The sequence below is a fragment of the Gopherus evgoodei genome, chromosome 1, assembly GCF_007399415.2.
Source record: "Gopherus evgoodei ecotype Sinaloan lineage chromosome 1, rGopEvg1_v1.p, whole genome shotgun sequence".
NCBI lineage: Eukaryota > Metazoa > Chordata > Testudines > Testudinidae > Gopherus > Gopherus evgoodei.
This window is the reverse complement of record NC_044322.1, coordinates 327,574,733-327,590,745: the sequence shown is the minus strand read 5'-3', so window position 1 is coordinate 327,590,745 and position 16,013 is coordinate 327,574,733. Positions and strand designations below refer to the sequence as shown.

At 38.3% G+C, this 16,013-nt stretch overlaps 1 protein-coding gene across 3 annotated transcripts in view; it reads right to left on the bottom strand.

Annotated features, from left to right (window-relative positions):
- Positions 1-16,013, bottom strand: part of PLXNB2 (plexin B2) — a 352,730-nt gene that overhangs the window by 137,837 nt on the left and 198,880 nt on the right. The window lies entirely within an intron of this gene.

Here is a 16,013-nt window from a genome sequence, read left to right as displayed (position 1 = left end):
TCTTATCCTCTGGTCCAGAAGAAAGAAAGTCCACTACCTCGGACATACCTCTTATTCCAGCAATCATATTTCACAGGTACAGTCAACATGCTAAATTTCCACTGTGACTTGTTTGGCTCTGGCCTTTTCCTTTCTGAGCAGATGTACATTAGTAGTACATTAACTTGTTCTAAATTTTAAAACAGTTTAGTTACTCTAAACACAGTAAAGGAAGATACATGTACTGGGTTATATAAAGTGAATGGCTGATTAATGCTGAAGCTTGGAATTGCTGTAGAAAATCAGCACTCCTTAAGGACATTTCTCCTTGAGATTCCATGAACTCCCATTCATTTTGTATGTTCTTTACATTGGATCTTCTAGTGCAACAGTGACACACATGACCTTGACATTTTCTTTTTGATTTATGTAAATTCTCTTATTCTTTACTTGTGACCACAACTTAAAAGTGTGTTCAAATGACAATTTTTGACATATCGGTTCCTATTGTAATGGCATTTGGAGTCCAGTGGTTGTCTGGAACGGAAATGCTATCAATAAATATTCACCACCATCCATTACCATCTACCACTGATGTTTGGGAAATTTTACAAAATCCTGGAATCCCCCAACTCCTTGTATAAAAGTTTACGATTAGTCAGTGTCCTTTTTTTAAATTTAATTTTAGTTTATAAAGACCAGCAAAAGTTAAAGCAATATATTTTTCCCTGTCTTCAGTCAGGGTCTCAGTCAAGCCATTGTTCTTTTTTACTTAAGAGAACATTTAACATTAAAATATTATTTTAATTATTCCTCTGCTCAAGTGTCACTATCTAAAGATGAGTTCAGTTCCTCACTTTCAGTGGTGCATTTTCATAGATTCCAAGGCCGGAAGAGACCATTATGGTCATCTAGTCTGATCTGTATAATGCAGGCCAGAGAACTTCCCCAGGATAATTCCTCAAGCAGATCTTTTATTAGAGCACCCAAATCTTGCTTTTAAAATGGTTGGTGGTTAAAATCCACCTCAACCCTTGGTAAATGATTCTAACGGTTAATTCCCCTCACTGTTAAAAATGTACACCTTATATCCATTCTGATGTCACAGATATTCAAACATCAGTTTTATTTCAATTAGGGTTTTTTTTATTTAAATGAAATATCCCTTTATGGGGAAAAAAACCCTTTATTTATTTATTTACATCTTAGGAGGCACGATTTCCACATGCAGACATGAAGTCTACTGAACTGAAATTATAAAACAACCTCCCTGTATTGGAATATTTTTGTGCACCTCAAATCAAAGAATAAAACAGAACTCCAAGTTCACTTTGCCACTGACAAAATACAACCGAGAGTTCTTAATTCTTGTCCCAGATGACAAAGAACTAATATTCCCCTTTAATCACTTCTCATAGCTGGATGGAACTCATTCTTTTCCCCTACCCCATCTAGCTTCTTTAAGGTTCTCCTGGTTCTTCTTTAAAGCAGTGATGTGAGCACTCACTCTTAAATATGATATCATAACCTATGCGGTCAAATTTTATTGTCAACAAATTTAGGCTTTACTACTATCGCAATCTTTTCCTTGTCAATGGCTTTCACAGTATCCTTGAGTGAAAATGAGGAGAGCTCAGAGACAACAAAAACACGAATGTTAAAATGATGTGGAATAAGAACAGAGATTACTTTGTGCAAAGGAGAGTCGTAGCAGCATATCATGAAAATGCTAGATGCTGCTGCTGTACATCACTGAGCAATATCAGCAGAATGCCTCAAAAATTACATGCAAAAATATTTTAATGTGCTAGTCCCGTACAGCTCTCATTTACCTTCCCCCCGCCCACCTCCATTAGTCTGGGAAGTCCACAAATCATCAGAGCTCACAGGGATAACAGAAATGAAGCTTCAAGTCTGTAGCGAGCATTTTTCTAAACGTTGCCATGGTGACCTCCAGAATGTTGATCCCCAGAGTTCAGTGCAATATTCTGAGGGAACCAGAGCAGGACAAAGAAATGACACCCACTGCAAAAGGCAACAGGAAATATATATTTCTGAAAGCATATATATAAAGGAATTAGTCAGAACTGACTGTTAAGGGCGTTTGTATGAAAAAGGTGCAGCTTTCATATTTTCAACTTCAAAGCAGTTTGGTCTAGCGGATTACGCACAGATCTGGGGGCCAAGAATCCCTGAGTTATAACCCCTGATTCATCTGCTGCTTGGCCTTGGGTAAATCACTTAGCCTCTCTGTGCTTCAGTCTCCCACTGTGTGAAATACCGATGGGATGTAGTGAGGATTAATTAAGATCTGTATATTTCTGTAGAAATGTAATACTGTAGCATAACAATAATTAATAAATGTAGTTAGGCCCAATATTTGACATATTTTCTTAACAGGATTGATTTCACAGAATAAGGAAAAACAAACAGAAAAGTTAATGTATTTGTGCCCAATTGAAATTCTCACTAAGTACCCAACAGAATCAGTTGGCCCCTTAGGCAGTTATACTTTCTTAATGCAATTCTCAGGAAAATTAAATATCTGTCCCAGTGTAAAAGCAACAAGTTCCAAGCAAGATACGGTCTCAAGATACTTTCTAGAAAAATGATAGGATGCCTTCATGTAACATGCTACTTTTCTGCAATGACCATTTACACAGAAATAAATCATCAGTCTTACTTGACACCAATACTTCTGTTTCCACACCTAGACCATGTCAGATAGGCTACAGCCCACAAACACTAAATAAGAGTCAATCAATATTTTTTCCATCAGGCAGCACATTTCAGCCAGAACTTATCAGTCACTGGCAGACACTTTTGCACACAAAAGGAGCTCTAAAATCAGTTAATCCTACATAATATGTTCCTCCACCGAAATGTCCACTTGCACACTGCAGTTTCCTTGCCCAGAATATGTAGAACATGACCATGTATTCCATTCCTATTTAGATTACCCACTACTAAACGTTATGATAATCCTTGAGGCATTCTATAACTCCTACACTCTCTGTCACCAGCTACTAGTCCTCCTCATACAAATCCAATCTGTTACTGCAGATGGTTTCTTTAATCCTAAATCTAATATATATTCAATCAGGTAAAAATCTGGCTCCCACCAAATCTTTTCAGGTTGATAAGGGACTAAAAAATTGACAGACTTATTCCTTCCTCATTTACCAAGAGAGCATTACCCTTTCACATAATTAGTCACTGCATGACAGCAGGCAATACTTCGTTTAACATCACCTTTGTATTTTGCCCTGAGACTAATGAATAGCCACCTGTTGAGATGATGTTCAAATGTAAAGCCCCATTCTTATTTAATATACAAATTTTTACTGCTCCATTAACAATGAAAAATGAAGAGGCAGGGAAGGAGAAGCTACCTTAGTGTAAATTTCACTTCATTTGTAGCCTCTACAATAGCCTTTAGCAACTTGTGAACAATGGGTTTCATCAGTCCACCATCACTGCTGTCCCACACACGTGCTGCTTACCAAGAATGCATTTGTTAAATATATATCTACATATTGCTCAACAGTATAGCTAGTATTCTGTGCTGAGGTGCTTGTAACAGTGTAAACTGGTCTCCCAGGCTTTTCACACATTTGAGATTCACAGACTTTTGAGAAGCTTCCTTTATGATCTCTGGGTGATCTGTTCTTTAGAATACCATTGTTCCAAACCTATGAAAACTTTGTAATAGACTCTCTCAACCTTTCCCACTAAGCTACTCTCTCTCAGTAGGGATGTCTTTAAAAATCATACTCTTGGATGCATAAGCTGTTGAATCTAGAGAAGAGACAATGAGTCCTCCCTTTGTTCATTTCAGGCCTCTGTTAATCTCTCATTTTCCCTCTCCAAGATCAACGAAAGATTACTCTGTAACTCCAGGTACTGATTTGCTCCTAATCACCATTATATTTTCATAGACAACAAGTTCCTTAACTTTAATAATATATATTTTTAAATCAATCACTAGTTTGCTTCCCTGATGCTCCAAAAGATGCTATTGGCAGTCTTGAGCCAGTTTTCACCATGGTTTGAATTTGTTCCATCTCCACCTAGACAGTCACCTGACCAAAGAGCTGGACTGGAGGAATTGTGCTTCCCATCCCTTGCTGATAGATTTCCTTACTCCTATTACATCCTATAAGCAATGGCACACAGTAGCGTCTTCTTCCATTATGCTGAAGGCAGCTTTCCCTGCCAGATCAATCTCTTTCTGCTACCACTATCCATAAGGCCCATAAATGCCATTAAGTGAGTTAGCAGGTCAGGCTGGCTGAGCTGGTTACTTTATATGGGCTATAGCATTCCACTGCTCTTTAAAAAGAACTCCCCAGAGATATGAGCAACCTCTCCATGTGTTGTGCATGTGCATCCCAAGATTTTTACAAGCTGTTTACTCCAGAACCAGAGTGCTTCCGTTCCATGGCACCACCACTCTTGACTCCATTTTAATCCTTTCTGGTTTGTATGTATTGCCATTTTGGTCTTTAAAGGTCTTTAAAGAGAGCCCTATAAAATAATTGATTGTGATAGGAATAATAATATGGCATTTACCCTCTTGAATCTTGATCCCTTCAAGGAAGGCATTTTATTTATGAAGAATAAAAAGGAAGGATAACAGGCAGTTCTCTAACTAAGAAGCACAAGTCAGAAAATTTCTCATCATTCCTGACAACTGCATATAATAGCTCAATTTACTCTTTATTCGGATATGTAAAATAATCTTTCACTCATAATGTAAACAGGATTGTCTGGTACAAAATCATTTGGCAATCCAATTTACAGAGAATCCTCACACTGACAGAGAAACAATTTTAATAAAATCTGCACTTATGATTACAATTTGCATGGGTTTACGCCTCTTAAAAGCTTAGGCATTTCCCAGTGCAGGAGAATGATATGAAGCAAAAATGAAGGTCTTAGAGAAGTCTAAGAGCTCCGTGATCTGATGTGTACCCCAAGGACACAGCCTTAAGCAAAGATTCTACTCTCCATATTCTTCCCAGGTCCATGATCACAACACAGCACATTGTATTTATAATACTGTTGCATATGAGCAAACTGCAAACATCAGTGCTGGGAAGTGTAAGCACTAACCACGCAGGCTATCACACTATGTTCCTTGGCAAAGAAGTTAATACATAGTGAAATTTTAAAACTGTAGTTAAAAAGAAAAAAAAGGGCAAAAAAAATGGCCAAATGAGGTTCCAAGTGTCTTATCAACAAACGGTGCATCAAAGCTAAAAAAGAAATGTATAAGAAGATATTGGAACAATCACTTGTGCTCCCGCCATTACTGAGCCCTCTCTGTGACTACAGTCGCTTTCCCCAGCTGTTTTGTAGTCTCCAGAGGAACCTCACAGCCTGACACATACCTAGGCTGAATTACCTTCACTTTCCACTATCTTCTCACAAGGTCCGAGTTTTGTTTCTTCAGGTGAGTCAGGCAGCAACTTGCCCAGCTAGCACAGGCACACATTTTAATTCTTCTTAAAACAAACTGGTTCTATATGTGATTTTACCAAAATGAGAGCAAATGATAAAATAAATTTACTTAAACATTTCTATGCAACACAGCTAGAATGATGCTACAATTAAAGTTATAGAATATGAGGTTACCTGGAGTTAGCGCAGAAGTGCGGTCTCTCACACTTGTCAGAGAAAACACTTAAGTGCCATGTCCATCCATTATACACTCTTCTCCTTTTAGTGTGAGATGGCTACCTCTGCATAGGATAATTATTTCCTTGCTTCCATATTCACTTACAAGAGTGAGACAATACATTTGGTTTTGGACATGTGTCTCTTAAATCATGTCACATACATACATGGACATTAGGAAATACTCTACAAAGCATCAGTCTTTAACTCCCAGTTTATGCCAGCTACTTGTTTTCTCCTTCCTGGTACTTGGCACTCTTTCAAATATAGATTTCCATTAGTGTACCTAGGGGGACTTTTAGGGTCACCATGGCTGTTCCATTTCTCCTTATACATGTATCCATTTACTTCTCTTTGGTAGAGTTTACTTCATATCAAACTTCTTTGGCAATGCTTTATCATGCAAACAGAGGTAGGCCATCTGTCACAATTATGCCAGCTAATATTTTGTCAGTTCAAGGTAAGTTTAAATACACTGGGCCTGATTTGAATCAGCTGGAACAAGGACTGCAAACTGCTCACCAAGGCAGTGAATCATAACATCCCTCAGTTGCTCTGAAGCCCCACACCTTCATTAGTTAGCTTTGGCCTGCTATAGGTCCCTGAGGGGAAGTCTGAATTGTTCCAGTGCTGATTCTCGCTGCTGTCTTTCTGCTTTCAGAGGCTCTGTGATGAAGTGGAAGCCAGTGCAGAGCAGAGTCAATCAAGCCCAGACAGTTTCTAATGTAAATGGTGGATTCTCTGTAACCTGAAATCTTTAAATCATGATCTGAGGACTTTAGTAACTCAGCCAGAGTTTAACGGTCTATTACAGGAGTGAGTAGGTGAGGTTCTTTGGCCTGGAACGTGCAGGATGTCAGACTAGATTATTAGGATGGTCCCTTCTGATGTTAAGGTCTATGAGTTTCTCCCAATCTTTATATCAAGCATCCTAGTTAATGCTTTCTAGAAAGGATTTTTATTATTTCTTCTTCTTGACATTAACTATATTATATAGTGCTGTTTACTACAATGAAAATATTTAAATTTGAGGGCATTTGACCTAATCAATAAGATAAGATAGCTAGACAACTGCATCAGTGGTGAGGAACAACATTTACTAACTTTGATTAATCAAGGGACTCCATCCCTTCCTCTTAGATTAGGAATTTTCCATTATGAATCATCCGGGTCTGAATATGAGTGCAACTATAAAACTGCAATTGATGCAGCATGCAGCTCTAGCATATGAGGTGGACAAAAAATCTTTTTTAAATTTAAATTAAATACAGGTTCTTTACAAAGAAACATTAAAAATTAAAAAATTAAATTCTAAGTTGACAACCTTTGTTAAGCCCTAAATTTATTACAATCTATTAAAATCATTTTAATTAAATATCAGAAATAATATTAAAGCAGCACATATTTGCTGGCAAACTTTAAGGAAAGTCAAACGAATAAACTTAGGGAAGTCACTTGCTAACCACTTGGAACCAAGCTAATAATTTTTTGAAGTGCTAAACCAGCTTTTGAGAGCAGAAACAACTTCTGCAGGTGAAGAGAGAATTTTTTGTTTGTTTCATTTTATTCATCTAGTGAGCTCAATGAATAGATCATTCAAAGTTAAAAACCAATCTGAAGTTGAAAGCAGGAAAGCTTGTTCTCTTCCAATCTATGAATAAAAACTAGGTGTAAGAGGATGAGATCTACTAGTTCTAAAATCCTGAAGCACAGTTAGCAGAAACAATCACTTCAATTCACTAACTACAGTAATAGTTACATTGTTTTAAAGAGTTTTAAATGAAAAACATGTTTAGATGAGGAAAAAAGTTTGTATCCAGCACATAAAGTAGTTTTTTTATTAAATAAAAATGCTATTTTGTGAATTCTTAATTGAATTTAAATTTCCATCCAAACAGAGCTTGATACAAATCACAAGTAAAAAATTAATCTAACAAACAAGAAATGCATTACTCAACATTTTCTAATATAACAAAAACGTAACAATTAAATCTGAATAAGTGTTAAGCTACATAACTCATTTATTAAATATGTATAGATACAATGTAACCTCTTGGGTAGCAAAAAAGCACCACATTTAGGTAATATTTTGTTGCAAATCAACATGCTTTAGTGGTTATCAACCAACAAAAATCATTTTTTAGGAAAATATCTAAAAAGTACAAGTACGAATGCAAAACTCAATTAATATTGCCCATTTAAATCAAAGTTTCCTGCTTGCTGATTTAAATCAAGATTAAAATTGTTGATTTAAAATCAATCCACCCTGACAGCACACTTAATGTCTAACCAAAGCAGATGTGAACACATGATATCAGTGGTTTATAAACTTCACCAGCAATCTATTTACAGACTGAATTTCATACTCAGTCCTGATCTACAATGCCGTTAATGGGACAGAACCAGGCTCTTGGGGTATGTTTAAACTGCAGCTGGCAGCAAGCCTCCCTCACCAGGTAGACAGACTCGGGGTAACTGAGCTCAAGTTAGCATATTAAAAATAGCAATGTAGGTGTTGCAGCTCTAGGCCTGAGAGAAGAATAGTCTACTTCTATTTTAGTGCACTAGCTTGTGCCTTGCTAGCATGAATGTCTCTCCCCAGACTGTAAGGCTGACTCCCAGATGCAGTGTGGACATACCATCACAGACTACCTGTCCTAGACAAGACTTAAGGCACATAGGGCAGAGCTTTCTTAGTAGTGTGCCCCAAACATGGAAGACTACATTCAAGTCTAAACCCCAGCCCATGTCCCCAATAAGGCCTTCCCTAGAAATGGTATTTCCATCCCTTGCCATCACAGGAGTTCTTCACCATAGGAGTTTGAAGAGAGTAGAAGACAGTCATAAAAGAATGAACCACCTCAAAAAAGGGAGGAGGAGAGCAGGGAGTCAGAATATATCTCCGACATAGGCATGCCAAATTCTACTGGAATTGTTGTCCAGCACTTAAGCTATCATGGTGACAGGTGTCAATTTGTGAGCACATTTCCACAAAGAAAATTTTTCAGAAAGAAACCTAAGGTGATCACCACTTTAAGATAATCAGCCATGGCCCCAAACCTATTTATTCCTTCAAGCCACACCTATGTAGAAAGCCCTCCTTCCTCATGTTGAAAAAAACCCAGCATGTTTTGAAAACGAAAAAGTTAGTTTTACTCAGGCCTAAATGTGATCAGCCCACCATATTTTTCAAAAAGAGTGTTCTGGATATTTCTAGACATTTAAAAAAAACCTGTTTATTTCATAAACATTGTGTAACATCATAACTCCCAACTCAAAAGTTCCTACAGACTGTGATTCTGCTTTGTGTTCATTTGAGCTAGCCACAAATGGAACTCACGTCATTCTGTGGAAAGCAACCAAATGTAAACCAGCTTATATACTATGTATCATTTTTAAATAACTTAACAAAAAAGTGACCTTTAATAAAAAGGTTGGTATTTAAATCTACATCTTTACTTCCTCTTTTGGGGTCATGAATTTATCACACTTTGCAAAGTCAAATGAAAGGTTATAGTAACAGAAGAGTCAAATATAAAAAAATTAATGTACAAAAAAATATCTAAATTCAAATGGGATTTTTTTATGAACACATTTAAGGTCAACATTAAATGATTTACTTGACTAGTTCTTGCATTGAGTTTGGCATAAAATTACAAAGGAGACTAATATTATTTAATCCCTATTTCAGCCCTAGTGAGTGAGGATTTTCATTATTAAATATAAACTGAACTAATGTTAATATATTTTCACAGTTCATAAACACTAATTTACAGTCTGCAAGTGGAGAAAATAAAATCACATTGGTTTTTACAAATATATTAATACAAACAGCTTAAAAATCCTGAGAGCCCAGGGCATTTTTTCATGTTCATTAGCACAAAAGTAGTGGTGGTAAAGGTAGAGAGCAGTGGAAGGGGTATATTGAAAACAAATTGACATGTTAATGTAAGCTGTTTTGATTTATAATTACAATGTTTCAGTTCACATCTATTCATATCAAACAACTGCTTAAATCACTGTAGTAAAAAAAATTATGAAATACACTAGATTTCCCAAATTTGCATTGTAATCTGAAAATCCCAATCTTCCAAATACATCTATAAATTAGGGCTTTTTTGAAGATATATTTTGAGGATCTAGAATCAATGCTGTCAACTATTTTTCACAGATGGGCTCTTTAAAGGCTGTTTAGCTATATACCTTACTTTTTTTTCCAATTACTTTTTTTTTTTTTTAATGTAGTCAGTAAACATCAGTAGCTAAATGGAAACGTGGTATCAGTACTCTCTCTTTCATGTTGTCTAAAGATTACTTTGTGGCAGATAAAAATAGCAGATTTTTATTCATTCACATTTAAGGGGAAAAGGAAATATGTGGTGCATTAAATAGAAATTGTTCAGTGAAGCCACAACAAAATGAGAACTAGAAAAGCTGTGGTTCCGCTTTAAAATAGTAACCTACAAGACTGATCTTAAATTCTATTCTAGTGTGCCCGCAGTTTTCTAGATGGTTTCCTGAACACTATGGAGGCTTCGTTTTGCTTTGTTCCTCTCCAAATATCCCTGTGGGATGACACAATCCAGTCCAAAAATAAACGAGTTTAATTTTGCTTTAGCATTTTTCTGTAGATGCCTGCATTCTTCTAATACAGTATCAATGCACACCCAGCCTATGCTGAACATTTCAAATGCTTAGTTATTTATAAAACCAGAACACATGGCTGTTGGTGGGGGAGAGCGGAGCGCTCTACTGGAGATTGAGATGGGGGTGTGAGTCATCACTTTCTCCCCCCGTTTTGGGCTTTGTTCCTGGCAGTAGCATTTATTCACTTCAAGTAGGACCAAAGCAGCAATGAAGTTCTCTGAATTTGAAATCCAGACAATGCCGACTATTACTTCAGCTGTATTTGCCTGCTCTGTGCTGTTCAATCAGTCAAGACCCTTTCTTTGTACTCTAGGTTTTTCCCTCCCCTATGTAACAATCCCTATCAGCCAAAAGCCTTTTGCTGCAGTTTTGTTTAGTTTCCCACCTGCTCTGCAGTAGTGAGAAGGGAATGCTGTAGCACTGTAAGCTCAATGTGTCACTCACCAGTACAAAGGTATTGTATAATACACAGAATTTCAGAAAGCAAACAGATATATAACAACAGCTTACATGACATGACATGACATAATGCACTTGAAAATAAATTCCACGTTCTAACTAAAATTGTGCTTAGCAATACATTAAATGGCATGGACATATTGCTCATTTAATATCCCAATGCTCTTTTTTTTTTGGTTAGGGCCAAACAGCATGCAAATTTGTTCTCCAGCCCACTTATGTCACTGTGATGACTGTGTAACAGAACGGGGAAAGAGGTGCAGAAAGTACATCAGAAATAACACGGTAACTCACATTTTTAATGAAACTAACAGTGGGAGGTGGACAAATTAACTGCCATTATATTTGCCTTCCAAATTCAAGCACCTTTCCCCCTTTACACAGCCTTCACACAGCCCTTGCTCAATAAAATCTTCAAAGGAAGACCCTCCCAGACTTGTCTATTTTGTGCTCATTCCTTTTGCTGCTCTAACAAGAGTTCTTTGCCTGACACTATGAAAAGGGGTGCGGGCCCAAGGCCTTGAGCTCCTGGGAACCAAGAACTCCTGAATTGCAGTCTTGAATCTAAGAGGCTCCCTCTTTGGCCCTGGGCCACTCACTTTGGTCAACACTCCCAAATTTTGGGGCCTCAGATTTAGAGCCTAAATTCATACTGAGGTATCAAAATAACCAACCTGAATTTCAGGCATGCAAACACTTGGAGCTCCAATTGAAGTCTACGACAGCTGAGGGTGTCCATCCCCTCTGACAATCAGGCTGGTTAGTTAGGCACCTAATCTTCAGCACCCAACTTTGAAAATGCTGGCTTTAAACATTGCTTCAGTTTCCTCATCTATAATAATACTCACCTGACAGGTGTTCTGTGAGGATTAGCCAATATTGTGAGACCACTCTTGAAGATCAAAATGTTAAGCATTCTGGTAGGCTGATATTTTGAAGTTGAACCTGATGCCACAGCTCTCCTAAAATGCTAAGAATTTACATTATTGTCTCCTAGATATTAAATTGTACAAAGTAAATATTGTGGTAGGTTATTTGGCAGGAATACCAGAAAATAAAAGATTAATGTGCAGATCTACTACATCTCAAGAAAGACAAATGTATTCCTTAAAACATAAAAAAGTGTTCTGGAATCTGAATGCATAAGCATTATGATACAGTTGTTAATTACATGATCACATACTATTTTTTCCACTGGATCCTCCTCTCACTTAACGCATAGACCCCACAAGTTTATGGGCCACCCAAGCCACAACATCCATGTTAGCATGCTAACTCGAGTCCCACTAGTGGAAGTCTGTCTACCCAGGCAGGGAGGCTCACTCGCAGCTGCAATATAGACATACAGTAGAACTTCAGAGTTATGAACATCTCAGGAATGGAGGTTGTTCATAACTCAAATGTAATTCTGAACAAAAACATTATGGTTCTTTCCAAAGAACAACTGAACATTGACTTAGTAAAGCTTTGAAACATCACTACGAAGAAAAATGCTGTTTTTAATCATCTTAATTTAAATGAAAAACACAGAAACAGTTCTCACCTTGTCAATTTTTTTTTTAACTTCTCTCCTTTTTAGTAGTTTATGTTTAAAATAGTATAGGACTGCACACAGGGCTGGTACAAGGATGTTTTGTGCCCTAGGCGAAACTTCCATCTTGCACCCTCCCCCTCGCACACCCTGAGACACCCCACCCATGGCAACTCCCCTTCTCTGCCCTGAGGCGTCCCCCTTGCAGCAGCTCCCCACCTCCCAACCTCAGGCACCCCCCTGCCCCAGCTCACCCCTGCTCCGCCTCCACCTCGAGCACGCCGTGGCTACTTCACTTCTCCCGCCTTCCAGGCTTGCGGCACCTAAGCTGATTGGTGCCACAAGCCTGGGAGGCAGAAGAAGTGAAGCAGCTCGCCCCTACTGCTCCTCCTCCTCCCCGAGCACACCGTGGCTGCTTCACTTCTCCTGCCTCCCAGGCTTGCGGTGCCAATCAGCTTAGGCGCCGCAAGCCTGGGAGGCGGGAGAAGTGAAGCAGCCTCAGTGTGCTCGGGGAGGAGGCAGGGCAGGGGTTAGCTGGGACAGGGAGTTCCCCTGTGTGCTGCCCACTCTCCCTTACTTGCTGCAGGCAGCCCTGCCCAAGCTCTCCTGCCCCAGCTCCCTCCACCTAAATGCCAGTGGCGACCGGGGCGGCCAAAGATCCGGCCACTGCAGTCGCTGCTAAAGAAAATGGCGCCCCCCAAATCCTAGTGCCCTAGGCAACCACCCAGGCTGCCTAAATGGTTGCACCGGCCCTGACTGCACAGTATTTGCCCTTTTGGGGGGGGGGGGCAGGTGTGGGGGCGTGTGTCTGCTGCCTGACTGCATACTTCTGGTTCCAAATGAGGTGTGTGGTTGACTGGTTAATTCATAACTCTGGTGTTCGTAATGTTAAGGTTCTACTGTATGCTTACAGTCAAATTACTATAGTACTGCCCAGAACTTCCATAAGGGTCTGGCCCCTAGCGAGTTGGGCATTGTGCAAACGAATGAGAAAACACATATTGTGGTAATACTGGTGTTCTAGCCAGGTTCTTTATAGGTGCATTTATTTAATAATCATTTGTTTGGGAGCAATTAGTAAAAAGGAATACATTAAGTATTTGTCCTGCCGACCTCAGATGATTATAAATATACAAGAAGAGTCAAATTCAAGTGTCTCAATTTGCATGTTTCCCCGCTGTGGGCACGCATGCGCGCGCACACACACACACACACAGACACACACACACACACACAGACACACACACACAGAGTTTAAACCTAATCAGTGATCTTTTGGCTCCCTGCACGCTTTCTACTTCCGCAGCCCCATGTGCACTGTCCCATTCCATCCGCCCACATTGACAACCCCCTTCACTCTGCATAATTACCATGTCCCAGTGCAATTACCACCTTCCTGTCCCCTTCTGTCTTTCCATCCTTCCCCACACAACCTAGGTTTCACTGTTGTGGCCCTTCCTCCCCTCTCTTCCTTTCATCATCTAACTTAGCTGTGAGGGGAAAGCAGTGAAGCAAAATTTCTCCCACCTGTTGGTTCCAGTTTGACTAATAAGCATTTGAAAGCACATATGCTTAAAAGTATTTTTGGAGGTTTATTCTACTCAATCAGTTTTAAAAGTAACTGAGTAACAAAACCATTCAACTGCAATGCCAAATTAATATAACATGCTTCAATCTTAATGTGTTTCATATCGTTTTTCCACATTTCTGTACCAAAACAAAATAATCATTTTTATTGCACAAATCCATTCTGGGTGTTCTGTGCCTCTAGGTGCTATGGTAATACAAAATAATTAAGTCTTTTAAAAATAGTGGCTATAAAGAGGTATTGTCCCACTCCATATATGTGCTAATCCAGTGCTATCCAAATCTCTTAGACACTACGAGATTAGTATCTGACAAAGAATTCAAAATTTAGGAAGATATGCTTCTATTTGCAATGCATTACTGGTACAAAGGCACATATATAAATTAGAAATGATGTTTCCACTCAGAGCTTTAATCTGTATGTTCATAAAGTTAAAACAGATGAAAAACAATATGCGTTAGAGATCACAATAATTCTGCCACAATGGATAAAAAAGTTGACACTAATTTAACTAACTGGTATGTTTTTCTATTGAAATTGACAGAGGAACATAAAGAGCAAGAGATTTTGTCAACATGGTAACCATCAATTTAAAGCGGCTTGATGTATACTCTGAGTTTCAATGTGTGAATAAAATGACATTTTCTGAAGATTAGGTTTTATATATTTTGAAAGGCAATTTTTAAACTTGTAAGCTATTTTGAAATTAAAATCCTATACTAAATGTCTCTGTACCCTGCTGCATGTTTATTTCTTTAAAAGATTCTGCTTACTGCATAAACATGAGAAAACAGAAGGGGAAAAAAAATGAAATAAGACTGACATGAAAAACAACTCAGTCAATTATAATGCAAACATGCTGGTTCAACTGCAATACAAAAGACTTCTCTCCCTTCCCCATGCTCCCCCTCCCCCATCCTGAGACTTCAGGAAGTTTGAACGTATAGTTATTGCCACGTGTTCATTAAATATATCTTGCTTTGGTATTTGTAAGACACATATCACTGTGGTATTTAGACGGTGAGTCATAAGAGCAGAGTACAACTCAAAAATCCTTATTCTCAAAAAATATCACTGGCTGAATCACAGTCATTGTAATACCTTAGGGACATCATCCCCAGAACTTCAGGACTTGAACAACCAGTGATAGCGCCTCGGAAATCCTTCCAAATTTTAACTTCACTGCATGCTAGGAGGTTGTTAAGCTTTGATCCTGCAACCATCAACTTCTCCAGTGAAACTCAGACTGACGACGTGCAGAGTAGGCACCAGGTAGCGCTGTATGGACATTCATTCGGTGCAGACATGATCAGTGAACCTTTGGCTTATACACCTTGCTGTTGAGTCTCTACTTAATTTAAGTAGATCCCAATAACTTCTAGACACAACAACAATCTCATAAGCCAAGGTTGCCCTCCTATAGATGGTTTTTGCACTACTGGCTGGCTAGTAATTTTATGAGTTCACAGACACTTGCAGCCATGGGAAACAGGAGGTGAGATTGTTGGGAAAATGTAGTAAATTAAAAAGACAGGAAAATCTGTGGCAGCATGATCATCACTACCATTATAGCCACTCAGAACGTCCCATGGTGACAGCAAGGATACAACTCACTCAGAATCTGTCTGTTCCAAAAGCACACTTAAGCAAAAGGAGAACTTTCGTTAGCAGCAGAGAGTCTACAACACACAGAGAATATTCTAATTTTACCTATTAAAAGGTATCATAGTTACTACATAGGGAAGGTATGTAACAATATTATCAAACACTCCTAGACCAAAGAGAAGTAAAATATGGTATATGCTTTCAATACAGATTGCAATAAAACTAACAGTTGTGAAATATGATTATGGGTTATACACTGATGGTGATGTAATATTTTTTTAAAGGATTTAATATATTAACTGGAGATCTTAGCTTCCTGTTAGAAAATAATTGCCTCTATATTTGAAAAAATGACTTCCAGAGGGCAGTAAACCTCAGGCATTGAAAAAACTCTACTTACAGTAAAATACAAAACATTGCACTGAAATTCGTATTATAAATCCAAATCTTCAGTGCAAAAATACACACAGCTATAGATACTACATATGGGGCAAAGTAAACCTATATCCCATTTGAAATGGAAAA